The 12,507-nt window shown below is 37.7% G+C and overlaps 1 long non-coding RNA gene across 1 annotated transcript; it reads right to left on the bottom strand.

Annotated features, from left to right (window-relative positions):
- Nucleotides 1–1,602: 1,602 nt before the first annotated feature.
- Nucleotides 1,603–9,087, bottom strand: LOC134499465 (uncharacterized). Its single transcript, XR_010068149.1, has 3 exons — nucleotides 8,927–9,087; nucleotides 5,741–5,784; nucleotides 1,603–2,079 (listed from the first exon to the last, which is right to left on the bottom strand). It is a non-coding gene; the product is annotated as an uncharacterized LOC134499465 (long non-coding RNA).
- Nucleotides 9,088–12,507: the final 3,420 nt, after the last annotated feature.

Here is a 12,507-nt window from a genome sequence, read left to right as displayed (position 1 = left end):
CAGACCTTACATCCACCTTTGTCTACTCCCTGGAAATTTTTCATATGGAATGGCATCTCTAAGGCACATCTGTTTAATAATTTTCTTTTTAAATCCTTAGAGAAAATCCACAAGGCATATGAATTAGGAGAAAATAAAAAGTGCAGTGAAAATAGCTTGCAAATACAGTAATTGCTGAATTATATGGAGTATGAAGCAAGCTGTGGCCACAATCCAACATATTTAAGCCTCTTGAGATCAATAGACATTGCTAAAGCACACTGATGGGTTGTCATTGATATCTCTGCACCACCTGTTGTTGAATTCAGTAACTCTCTATTTCAGATTGAATACTTTTGTGCCTGGCTATAAGCCATTTGCTGCGTATTTCCTTTTTCTTTGTACAAGGGACTAATATAATTTATTTTCATTAGTGTCTTTGACACATATGATTGGAATGCTATCTTATCCAGGATTCAGTTTATTATATATAGAACATTTTTTGGATACTGGTTTGAAAAGTGGGTTTGTGTAAAAATAAACACTAATGAGCTGGATTCAAAGGAAGTAAGACTTTTTCTGGCCATAGAAATACTTTTTTCAAATAATAGCTCAGCATTGCATGGGAGTGCAATCATATAAAACAAAGCAAACAGATAAATGAAGAAGAGACATAGGATAAAGCAAGACATCCAAAATAAGATGACTTTGAGGTATGTAGCTCCAACTCATTGAGCAAAATGGAGATTGTAGATTGAAAGAAGGAACAGTTGGTCATTTGCATAACCATTAGCATGCTCCACTGCTATTTCCAATGGGTGATACTTATGTCTCAGCCGCTAAAACTTGCTCAGCTGCACATCCTCCGTATGGAAAAAAAAAAAAGGTGAAAGGTCCCCTGTGCAAGCACCGAGTCATGTCTGACCCTTTGGGGGGACGCCACTTTCATGACGTTTTCTTGGCAGACTGTAGTGGGGTGGTTTGCCATTGCCTTCCCCAGGTGTCACCTTCCCCAGCAAGCTGGGTACTCATTTTATGGAAATGTAATTGGGTGATGCCTTTGCATCTATAAATCTATAAAAATTCTTCTAGCTCACATTTATCCATGTAAATATTTGATGTAAGGAAAAGAAAAAGAAACAATTCATAGGTCAAACAGTGTACACAATTCTGTTCCAAACATAACAATGAATCCCCTAGATGAAAATTCTCAGATATAATATAAAGAACCATATTTCTTTCTATATACATAAGGACAATTCTGGATTTCCATACATCCTACCAAAACCTTAAAGCTGAAAATATGCATATCATGTTCACTTTGTTCTGCCAATGCATGGAAAATGTTGTCAGTGGTTTACTCTGTGTGAATATATAAATATGCACACACTTTCTTTTTCACAGAAACTCAAAAATCCACTGTAGATTATTTAATGCTTTGTCATGTGTAGTATTCTTTCTATCTTTTAAGTTACCGATATTACAGCAAGTTGTCACTGACTTTCCCCTTTGTTTGTTAAATATTTTATTCTGCATTGTATTGCTACAGCAATGTAATTTACTGTGAACAATATATTACCTGAAAAAAACTTAAAAGACTCTTTCATAGGTACCTTACCCCTCTACTTTACTTTGTTTTGGCATCACTGAATACCAAACTATGATTTCTTTTCTGTTACATGCAGGCCCCTTCTAATTTTAATTGTGTTGACACCTACAGAGCTCACCCTAAATGTAGTAAGAGGAACACATTCATTCCATAAACTTTCTTCCTCTGACTTATTCTAATGCATATGAGGACAATTATCCTTTGACAACTCTGATGAATAGCAGTGCTCTTTTACTTGACTTGTCACATTGATCACCAGCTACTGATACAATTAATAAAGCACTGCTGTCCACACAGCATATTAATAATTAGGCTGAATCGGAGATGACAAGACCAATACATCCAGTGCACTGACTTTTTAATCTTTTACGTCCTGCCAGCTCCCAAGATAAAAGAAATAAAAATCCAACATCCTACCTCTTCCCTCAGCTGACAAGAGATTCTTACCTACTGGGCACCTCAGCATATTTCAAATGAACATAACTTCACTCCTGAAAGAATGAAAAACAGCAGTTGCCAGTGATGAATGCTCTAAATTATGGCAAGGATCCAAGGTGATTAGTTGTTATGTACACTCAAGAGTTTGTACTTATTTAATGGGATAGATACCTTTTTTTCCCCTTAGAACAGGGAAAAAAACCCCTATCACGAACAGTTTTTGAAAGTCCCCTTGTTCCATGAACTATTTGCTTTGAGCCCGAATGCCTCTTTTTCAAGAGACCCCATAGCCTTGCTGACCACATGGAACTGAGTATATTTTATATTTTGCCTATATATATACTCTGTGTGTGTGTGTGTATAGTTTCTCCCTTTCTTTCTTGTCTGCACTTTTATGAGACAAAATCAAGCAGATCTGTGTAGAGGCAATGTGTTTTTTAATGTAATAAAATTTTATTTAGTAAATTCTAACAGCTGTATGATAATCTTGCCTTTGTAGCAGGTCAATAATTGAATTAATATCACTTCCCCCAGTGACTTCCATAAAAACAAATATTCATAGCAAATTGCAAATTCTATTCAATTTGAAACTAGATCCAGCTGCTCCAATAAGCTGGAGCTTCCAGCTCTCTGTCAGCAAATTGTCCTTTGTCCCAACAAATTGAGGAAGCCAATAGATGGTGGATGGGCTAAGAATACCTGGGTAATTTTTTTTTCACTCCAATCCAATTGTTAAATGAGTCAGCTAAATGTGAGCACAAAACACTTCTTTACCAATTGCCAGGGGGTCCAAGGTCACTTTTAGGTAATAAGATTAGTTTGTAAAGACCTACAATCTATGACTCAGGTACTTAATAAAGACTGTCTCTCACAAGACCACCCAGCTGGTGTCCGGGGGCCTGGTTTATGTTGCAGTAGCTTGGAGTTGTGTTTTTTAGTAGTGGTGCCTCCATCATAAAATTCTCTTGCAGGGAAGTGTGTCTGGCCCCCAGGCTCTTGTCTTTTAATTGACAATTGTAGGGATGTTTGCCTACGTTTTAGACTGCCTTCTAAAATGAAATCTGTGTGATTGTACTTTCACTTTTATTGTTTTACTTGATGTGAGTTTGTTTATTGCTAGTTGACATAGCATGCACCTTCATTTACCTGTTCATAGCATAAGCTGCAGAATTCATGATGGTTCTGGCATATCAAGTGCAGATAATAATAAATCAGATGTAGAGAGGAATGATTTTGTCACATTGGTTTTTATTGCACGAGACACTGGAGAGATCTCAGACTTTAGTGTTAGTATAGAAATGCATGAGCCTGCTTGGGATAAAACAGTGCTTTGGTTGTGCTTGTCACATTCTGCCCAAAATATGCAAAACCAGACCATATTGTGTCCTTATTATAAATCAGGGGTGGGGAGTGTTCAAACTGGACGTGTGGGAAAATCTCTGCATGCCACTCTGGAGAAACATGTAGCATGCCATACCAAATTATAAGTAGAATTACAGATATATAATATATAATTATATAATTAATTTTTAAGTGAGCAGCGTGTTTGATAAAATGGCTAAGCCTCATAACTTCTCATTATTGGCTATTAAGATTAATCCTTTGATTTCGTATTATAGCTGCTATTCTCTGATTACTAAAGTGATTGAAAATCCCATCCAAGTAAACTTTTCAGTGGAAAAGTTTTTTCAGCTGCAAATACTTGGATATGTCCTGGAAGCAACACTGGATCTACAACACAGTTATTACGGGTATTTGAATAATACAGATTAAAAGAGATCAATGTCAAAACTGAAAGGAGATGTTCATTATCCTTCCTCAGCCAATCATATCTTCAGGAGAGGGGAAGGGCGGGGGGGTGGTGGTTGAGGAGCTATCTGTTGAAAAGAATATTTGGGAGAAATGCACAAGAATTATTATGAGTACTTATTGAATATTGCTGGTGTATAGGAATACATGGTAATTTTGCATCCCAAAGCGTGCCTAGGCACAAAGCAACTCTTATTCTTAGATGCTAGGTTTAAGGCAGTCATGGAGAAAGCACACACATCTTTACAACAGGGCACATTGCCTGTGACCTGTGAGCAGCATGCTCCCCAAGCACCTTTTTTGCAGCCTCCAAATTGGTGCCACCAAAATTGTGTAGCAAAAAACAAAATTATAGTGATGTGATTTCCTGATTATTTTCCAAAGTAAATCAAAGGGGGAAAGTAGTCTAATGGGTTCAGCATACCTATTAATAACTGAAAATACTTTCCAGCTGCAAAAAGTCCCCCTAAAAAAACTGGTCTGGCTCCCTCTGCTGACATTATCATACCATTGTCATATGAACTGTGGTATTCAGATATCATCATCGTCATCATCATCACCACCACCACCATCACCACAGACATTGCTGCAATTCCCAAGGCTAAGAGTTAAATGGAAGAGGAAATTCCATTCAGCTGTGACTTCTCTGTTGTTGTCTTTTGTCTGCCCTGCATTCTATACAGGTTGTAAAATAATGGTAGCCTTCAAACATTTATGCAATACAGAATTGTCTAGTTTGAAACATAGGCAGGTGCACCTAGGTGCAGTTTTGAAAAAATGATGACTTGCTCCCCCTTGCCTCTCCTGCAGTTACCTGGGGTTGGAAAGATACTTCTAAGCTATCAAGTGCAGTGCAGCAATTCAAATTAAAGCATCCCTGACTAATAACTATCCAGTCTTTGCTTCAAGATTTCCACAGAGACATCTGCCATCTCTTTAGATAACTAGTTACTCTCCTGAACTACTAATACATGAAATAAGGGATGAATAGGTTAAAAAGGTGTGAACAATGATGCTGGTGGCTTGACTCAGCATTGTTGACCTGAAAACACACTTATTACAAAATGAAATATTCAAATGATGGGTCAATTAATTATTCTTTTGGTGTGGTGGAAGTCTACTTTGGCCATAGCAACAACACAGATATGATGATCCTGTCACTATTCTTTCTGAACTGTGATAACTAGAAGCTACAGAGGTTTTCTTTAATTTGTAACTGAATTTTTCATCAGTGTTTTAATATATTACATCAAGATTATCATTGCTAACCACATTAAATTTTCTAAGATGCTTCAGGCCTCCTAATGGAAAACCAGTTTCAGAATTTAATCTGAATACTTTTCTTTACATTGCAAGGACTGATAGTCCTGTCACACTGATGGTTTTACAAGAGTTTTAGTTATGCTTTAGTTTGTCTTTGGTTTTGAGAGCATGTTTACATTAAGCTGAGGTAAAACTGACATAGTGACAGTAACATGAATTCTGGAAACCTTCAGCCAAAAGTCATTCCAGTTTCATAAAAGGACTTTTGACCTTCAGTCTTGAAGTAAAAACTTATTAATATACTCAGCATAGTAGAGCAAGTCCTCATCTAACAGCAGGATAATGTGGCAACAGCTTTCAAGAAAACAGTAGTGCTATACACTGGCAGTGGAATGTGGATAGCCATCAGTCTATTCTACTTGAAGTTCATGAGCATTTCTCTGCTTTCAGTCCATGTTCTGGGAAATAATAACAGGTAGCTATTATTTCCAGTTTGCTTTTTGAACTTGCAGTATGGGCTATATATTCATTTTTTGTTGTTTATTCGTTCAGTCACTTCCACCTCTTCATGACTTCATGGATCACCCCACGATAGAGCTTCCTGTCGTTCCTAGTCACATGGAAACTGTATATCTTACTTACCATTGGTAATTTCTCTCCACATTTTTGTGTGAAATCTGCTGCATCTGTCAGGGGTAAAAAGTTTGTGTGTTTTAATGAAACATATATACCACCACAGATACAGATTCTGTAATAGTCATCTTTATATACAGTCAATTTCCAAAATCCATTACTGGGGGAAATCCAGAGCTACTACTACTAGGCTATATCTCTCATTCAGATCTGCAGCACAGGAAACGAGCAAACTGTGGAATTCTGATGCAATCGGATGTCCATGCAGAATCAGTTAAAATCTGTACACTTGGATGGAGTGATCTTGGATAACCTTCAAATGTTCTGCAACTCCCAGAATTCATTGCCAATTGTGATGCTAACTAAGTATCCTGGGGGTGGCTCCAGTATCTGGAAGGTGCTAGGCTGGGGAATATTGATCTTCTTGTTTGTTTGTTTGCTTGCATCCCTAGCATGCAAGATATTCAGAAACTTTTGAGAGAAAGGATTTGTGGTTCTAAGTTCGTTTTAGGAAAATAAACTCTACTTTGTAACCATTAGTAGCAACTGGTGAAGGTTTCCCTTGGGCTTCCCAAATAGTTACACAAGATGGTTTTGCTTGATTCCAAACCTGAGGGAGTCACAGAGTAATGGAGATGTATGGTAGGGAATAATTTATCTCCACTAGCAGTTTTCAGTAGGAAATGAAAATATATGGAAACACTCAGTGCTCCACTGGTCAAATAGATCATCAGTGCTCAGATACTCCCATGGGCAAACTCCATGAGAGCACCAAAGTTTCTGTGCGATGGGGTCGGGGGAGAGGAGAGCTATGAAGCAGCAGAGTTGAACTAAAGTTTCAGAGTTTATCTGATTATTTTTTCTAACCCTTCTTTTACTACTTACCTAGTGGGACCTGTGGGAATATATTTACAGGAATGGAGACCACCATTTACTCTACAGAAAGAATAAGAAACCTGTGTATGTCTCCTGATTCATTTTTTCACCTTCAGGATCCATCCAAGATTATGTTGTGGGGAAAATAGGAGGAGGAAGGAGTATCAGGTATGTTTGCTACCTTGAGTTATTTATAAAAATAAAGAAAGGTGGGATAGAAAATGAAGAAATAAACAAATAAAAATGCAGAAGATTTCAGCCCTGCTGGTTCCAGTTCCAATGCCATCACTATATCAGAGCCATACTCCTTGGAGCCCTCTAAGGCCAACAAAAGTGGGAAAAAAGAGTGGTCCATGACTGAAAAAAGTCGCTCACCCTGATTTGCAGTAAATGGATGCTACAGTATATGCAGGATTTTTTCTTCTACATCAGTCTTTCAAGATAAAATCAATATATTCTGCAAAAGCAGATGATTTGGAACCAGATTCTTGGATTTCACACCTAAGTCAAATATATCATGTAAAGTCTAATAACGTATTTGGGGGAAATTCCCAGTAATGAAAAGGCATACTGAAGTGGGTGAGACTTCAAACAAAACAAAAAACAAAACAAAACAAAATAAAACCTTTTGGGAAACACTTTTTGGCAAGCATATGAAACTCTCATGAATATGTACTTAGGTGATCTTCACAGAACCACTTCAGCAAAAATAGCAGTGCTTGAGGCATAAATAAGCAAAAGCGGGGACTTCTCTCCTAATTCCACTATCTTCAAAAGAATTTCTAGTAAGAGACATACAGCACAGAAAATATCACAGCTCAGTTACCTGGGGTAAACAAGCTGAATCTGCAATATGAACAAGACCTGGTGATAGAATATCTAAGGCACTGTTTCTCAACCTTGGCAACTTTAAGATGTGTGGACTTCAACTCCCAGAATTCCCCAACCAGCTTTCTGGGAGTTGAAGTCCACACATCTTAAAGTTGCCAAGGTTGAGAAACACTGATCTAAGTCTATGGGCACTACAGTGCAAAACAATAAGTAGTCACTATGCCTTCTTTCATCAACTGATTTATGTTGAAGAATATGAGTGTGAGCAATAGCTCTTTAAGTTAGACAAGCACAGACTGCAGTGCATACTTTAGTTTCATGGAAGATAAATTAGGACTGGGAGTGAGAGAGTGATGAATCTGCATAAGGGCATGCAGTGAGATTCAAATGACAAGAATAATTGGAGCTAAGAATGAATTTTGGGGCATGGAGACCTCTGGTATCAAGTTGGCTGGTTAGCCAGCTCGCTCACAGGCTGTTCCTTCCCTCCCCATTTCCTGGGTGTTTTCCCTCTGGAGTGAAAAATAAAATTAAAAATCTATGATGGCATAGTTGTGGACAGGTTCAAAGGGATTTTTATTTCTTCTCCCCTTTCACCCAAACCCTTTGTGACCTTGAATGAGCCACAGAGATGAAAACATTTTCACAGAGCCTCTCAAGGGCTTAATTTCAATGATGGACATTAGAAAAGACAGTAAATCCTCAGATAACTAGTTAGAATAATATCAGTCGATGTGAGAATCAGTTGACTAGATGGAATTAGTTTAACTCCCCACCACCACCAAAAAAAAAATAAAAAATGGTTAAACCAGAGGGTTAGCTGACCAGGTAAACTGATTTCTTTTGGCTGATCCTACAGTATACCAATCCTCCATCTGATGTAATTAAACATATGAAAATGGGATAATTAACTCTTATCCTAAACTACATCACATTCTATTGCTACCCTCCAGAAGTTGTCTGGACTTTTTCAATCCAGATTCTGCGAGTCATAAAAATGAGGGGTGTTCTCCCTTGCTCTTAAAATAGTCTTTTAGTCCCGTTGTCACTGGCAGCAGAGTTTCAGTTAGCAGCATCTTGGATGCAGCATTATGCTAAGATTCTCAGAGAAGAAACATCTTCTCTGGAGAATTATGTCCCTGGCTGATTAGCACTATCTTGTGAATGTTTCCTCAGAATTCAGCTCTGCTCTCAGTTGCTGGGGCTCCTCCTCCTCTCGTATGCCATCTGCAGTTGGAGCAGTGATGTGGGGCTATTTTTGTTCAGCCCTATGTTATTTCAAGTAAAGACACTGTGAAAGATCCAAATCTTAAAACATTATATAATTTGAAAAGTATATCTGCTTCTTCATTTTGGTCTTGGTCCCTAGGTTGATTCCCATTCCCTGTCAAAACCACTGTTAAAATGTTTATCTCTGCTCCACGTAATGATGGGAGACAAAAAGAATCATGTAACTAAATAAATACAACACAAAACAATGAACTTTACCTCTTTTGATAGATTAGATCTAAAAGTAAACGTTGACTCCTTCTTCTTCCCTGACCTGCCTTCACTGTAACAGTTCAGCTAATGCAGTCATATTGCATGCTGTGAACAGCTGGTCGCTAGCAAGCAGGCATAATACTTCAACATCATTCCTTTGCCAGGATCCTCTGAGACAGAAAAGAGGGAGGAAAAATCAATAAATGAAGACCAATTACAACCTTTAAAATAACTTTGGATGATTTCAACCAGCTTCCCAGAACAATACAGCAGAGAAAAGATTGGTCCATTCTTTAGGCCTTGAGCAATAGAAAATCATTTATTCTGGATCACGAAAAGAAAAAAAAACCCAATTACATTTGTACGGTAGTGCAATACACCCCAAGGAAGCACTAATGAGAGGCCACAGTGAAAAAATAAAACACATGCAGTAAGTACATAGCACAGTAGAGCATGCTTGCAATGCATTATACTAGATTTTCTAGAAATAAATTGGTATTTTGGCATTATTTATTTATTACATTTTTATATCTCAGAATCAAATTTATAACAGTTTACAAGCAGATAAAGCCAAAATACAATAAAATTATGAAGATCAATAAAAAACAATCCAATAAAACACTAACCAATAAAACAATAATAGCACGATAGCCAAGGTGGCAGCACTAATTATATCTTGAAAGTTCCATTCTGATGGCCTTCTAGAATTTTGACAACGTGTGGGCCAACATGTCAAGATTCTTTTTCTATTTGTTGGCACAATTTCAGTTACTTTTATTTTCTCAACAGTTTAGGCCACTTTTCAGTTATTCCTGCATCCCCAGCTGTGACTGGTCCCATTCCTTTTTTGCTTGCTCTCAGTTCTTTCTCAGGATTAGATTTCCTGGCAAGCTTTCCAGCTTCAGGCCATTACAATTTGTTCAAGGGGAGCTGCTTATGAAATACATTGATGCATGCCAGATCAAGAAGCCCCTAACAGTACATGCTAATCTTTAGCTTTGCTTACTTCTTTCTCAGCCTTATTTATGTATTTTATCCAGCTTAGGTGCTGCCTAATTCCAATCAACTCTTCCCCCATTCCATAATTAAAGTTTTGGGAACAGGCAGTAAAAGTTCAGAGAGAAAGAATAAACAGTAGTTTTGACCCTCCCAGCAAATGTAACCTTGTAATTTTTACAAAAGCTTGATTACAGAGCACAGGGTCAGGAGCGGAAAGCTTTGGGCTTTAGGTTTGGCATTGCTATTATTGCTACAAATAAACATACTCTTAAAACTGCAGATACTACTGCAACACTAAAAACACTTCCTAGTCTCCCAAGCTGTAGACCTCTTCCTTCAGGCAGGGTGAATGACACCCTGCACAGAGTTATAATTGCAGCAGACAGAGAACCAGATGGACAAAGAGCAATGCTATCTTGGTTGGATCCAACTTCAGCCTGTTTCATCCCATCTAGGCCCCCACAGTTTATAGACACCAGATCAAGATTTCAAGACATATCTGGCTTCCATTCAGCCCAGAATGGAAAAAGAGAACTGGGTATTATCATGTGACTCTTTATAAGTCAATTTATACATTCAATTTATGCTAAGAACAGTGCTAATTCCTAGAATTTGCTATTCCTAATCTAGCACAGAAGCAGAGCAAAACTATGTTTCTTCAGTCAAAAATCCTAGATACTGATAGGTTCTGTTCAAATAAATGGGCTTAGGTCCACAGACTTAGGTTTGTCATGTTCTCAGTTTTGGTGGGATTTAAAGGCCACTATGTGCTACATTGTGACCCATGTGATTTAAATAATTGTGAGAAAGTTGAATAAATGTTCATGCTTATTCAGCCTGATAGCTAAAACTTATCATTTTCTGGCACATTACCTTTTGTATCTCAGTTTCAATAAAGGGTCTTCACTGAAAGGTTACTGTAGTAATTTTCTCATTTTTGATAGGATTCCAAATATAAAAAGCACATTAAAAATTTGATTAAACATGCCTCATCCTAATATTATAGTCTAGTTAACCATCTCTGTGATTTGTTTGGGGAAAAATGTAATTTGGAGTAGAGAATCGTAAGGTCAGTGGGAAAGCAGAAAAGAACATTGTTAGTTATTGTTATTAAATATTTTTATTCTATAAGTAAGCAAGTCAAATTTCAACTCTTCCTCTATCCTTCAAACATGTATATATGTTTCATCCCTTTCACATATACATTTTTTAAAAAAATAATTAAAAAATAATGAAATAACTAAACAAATAAGAAAAATATTCATGTATCAAAAACTCACCTTGTAATAGCTGAAATTACATTATTCTCTGGGCATGATCCAAGTGGCATATGGCATGTATACAAATCTGGGAATCCACCCGTTTTGTTACTATACAGTAAAGCTCTAAAACCATGATTCCATAGATTCCATTTGGAGCACATATTAAAAATTACATGGTATAATAACAGGGAACACATATCTCATACACCTACACAGTAAAACTTTAACTTCAATTTTTTACTTCTTAGAAAACCAGGATATTTAAGATTGGACTACAAATTACATGCATCATAATACCCTTTCCTTTATAAAAGGACGTGGTGGCACTGCGGGTTAAACCGCTGAGCTGCTGAGCTTGCCAATCAGAAGGTTGACGGTTCGAATCCGTGTGACGGGGTGAGCTCCCGTGGCTAGTCCCAGCTCCTGCCAACCTAGCAGTTCGAAAACATGCAAATGTGAGTGTCCTAACAGCCAGGAAACACGCTGAGACAAGGAACGGGTCTCTAATGTTTATTGCTAGTACTTAACAGGAATCCTAACAAACTGAAGAAGCGTGGGAAAACCCAGACTTATAAACCCCAAAGGTTAAGGCGGTCCCGATCTGTGTCTCTTTGAATGGCTGACCAATTCCTCAGTGCTACGCATGTGCTTGACAGTCTGGATGGGAGCCCCCTGCTCGCCATCCTTACTCATGACAGTGAGGAAAGTAATAGGTACCGCTTTGGCGGGCAGGTAACAGCGTTCCATGTAGTCATGCCGGCCACATGACCACGGAAGTGTCTACGGACAAACACCGGCTCTTCGACTTTGAAACGGAGATGAGCACCACCCCCTAGAGTCGGACACGACTGGACTTAATGTCAAGGGAAACCTTTACCTTTACCTACAAGTTACATGCATCATAATACCCTTTCCTTTATAAAAATAGATACATAAAGTGCAGGCCAAGCAACAATTTGTTCAGTAGTCAGTTCAACAATATTCATCAAGGCTTGTTTCCAGAGACAAGTATGCAGAAACTATTCAACATTTTCAGGCCGGTATATATTATTAGATGGTGGTACGCATGTTCGGTAAACATGTTAGAAAGGTTGTCCTTGATGCAAAATCTTGTATCATGTCCTTTTTAGCACACCACAAATAATTCAATATTGGGCAATATAAAAATTATTGTACTAAATAATACATACATAAATATACTTTATCTTTCCAGGATCAGCTTGAAGTCTCCTTCTTTCTGCTCTTTTCACATTCACATGTCCCTTTTCCATTTCTTCCTGTCATTCTTCTATAAGCTTTGGGAACATTTGGAAATTCAGTGAGCAT

Source organism: Candoia aspera, chromosome 6 (genome assembly GCF_035149785.1).
Source record: "Candoia aspera isolate rCanAsp1 chromosome 6, rCanAsp1.hap2, whole genome shotgun sequence".
In the NCBI taxonomy this organism is placed as follows: Eukaryota; Metazoa; Chordata; class Lepidosauria; order Squamata; family Boidae; genus Candoia; species Candoia aspera.
Note: the sequence above shows the minus strand (reverse complement) of the source record. Positions and strands in the feature narration are given on the sequence as shown.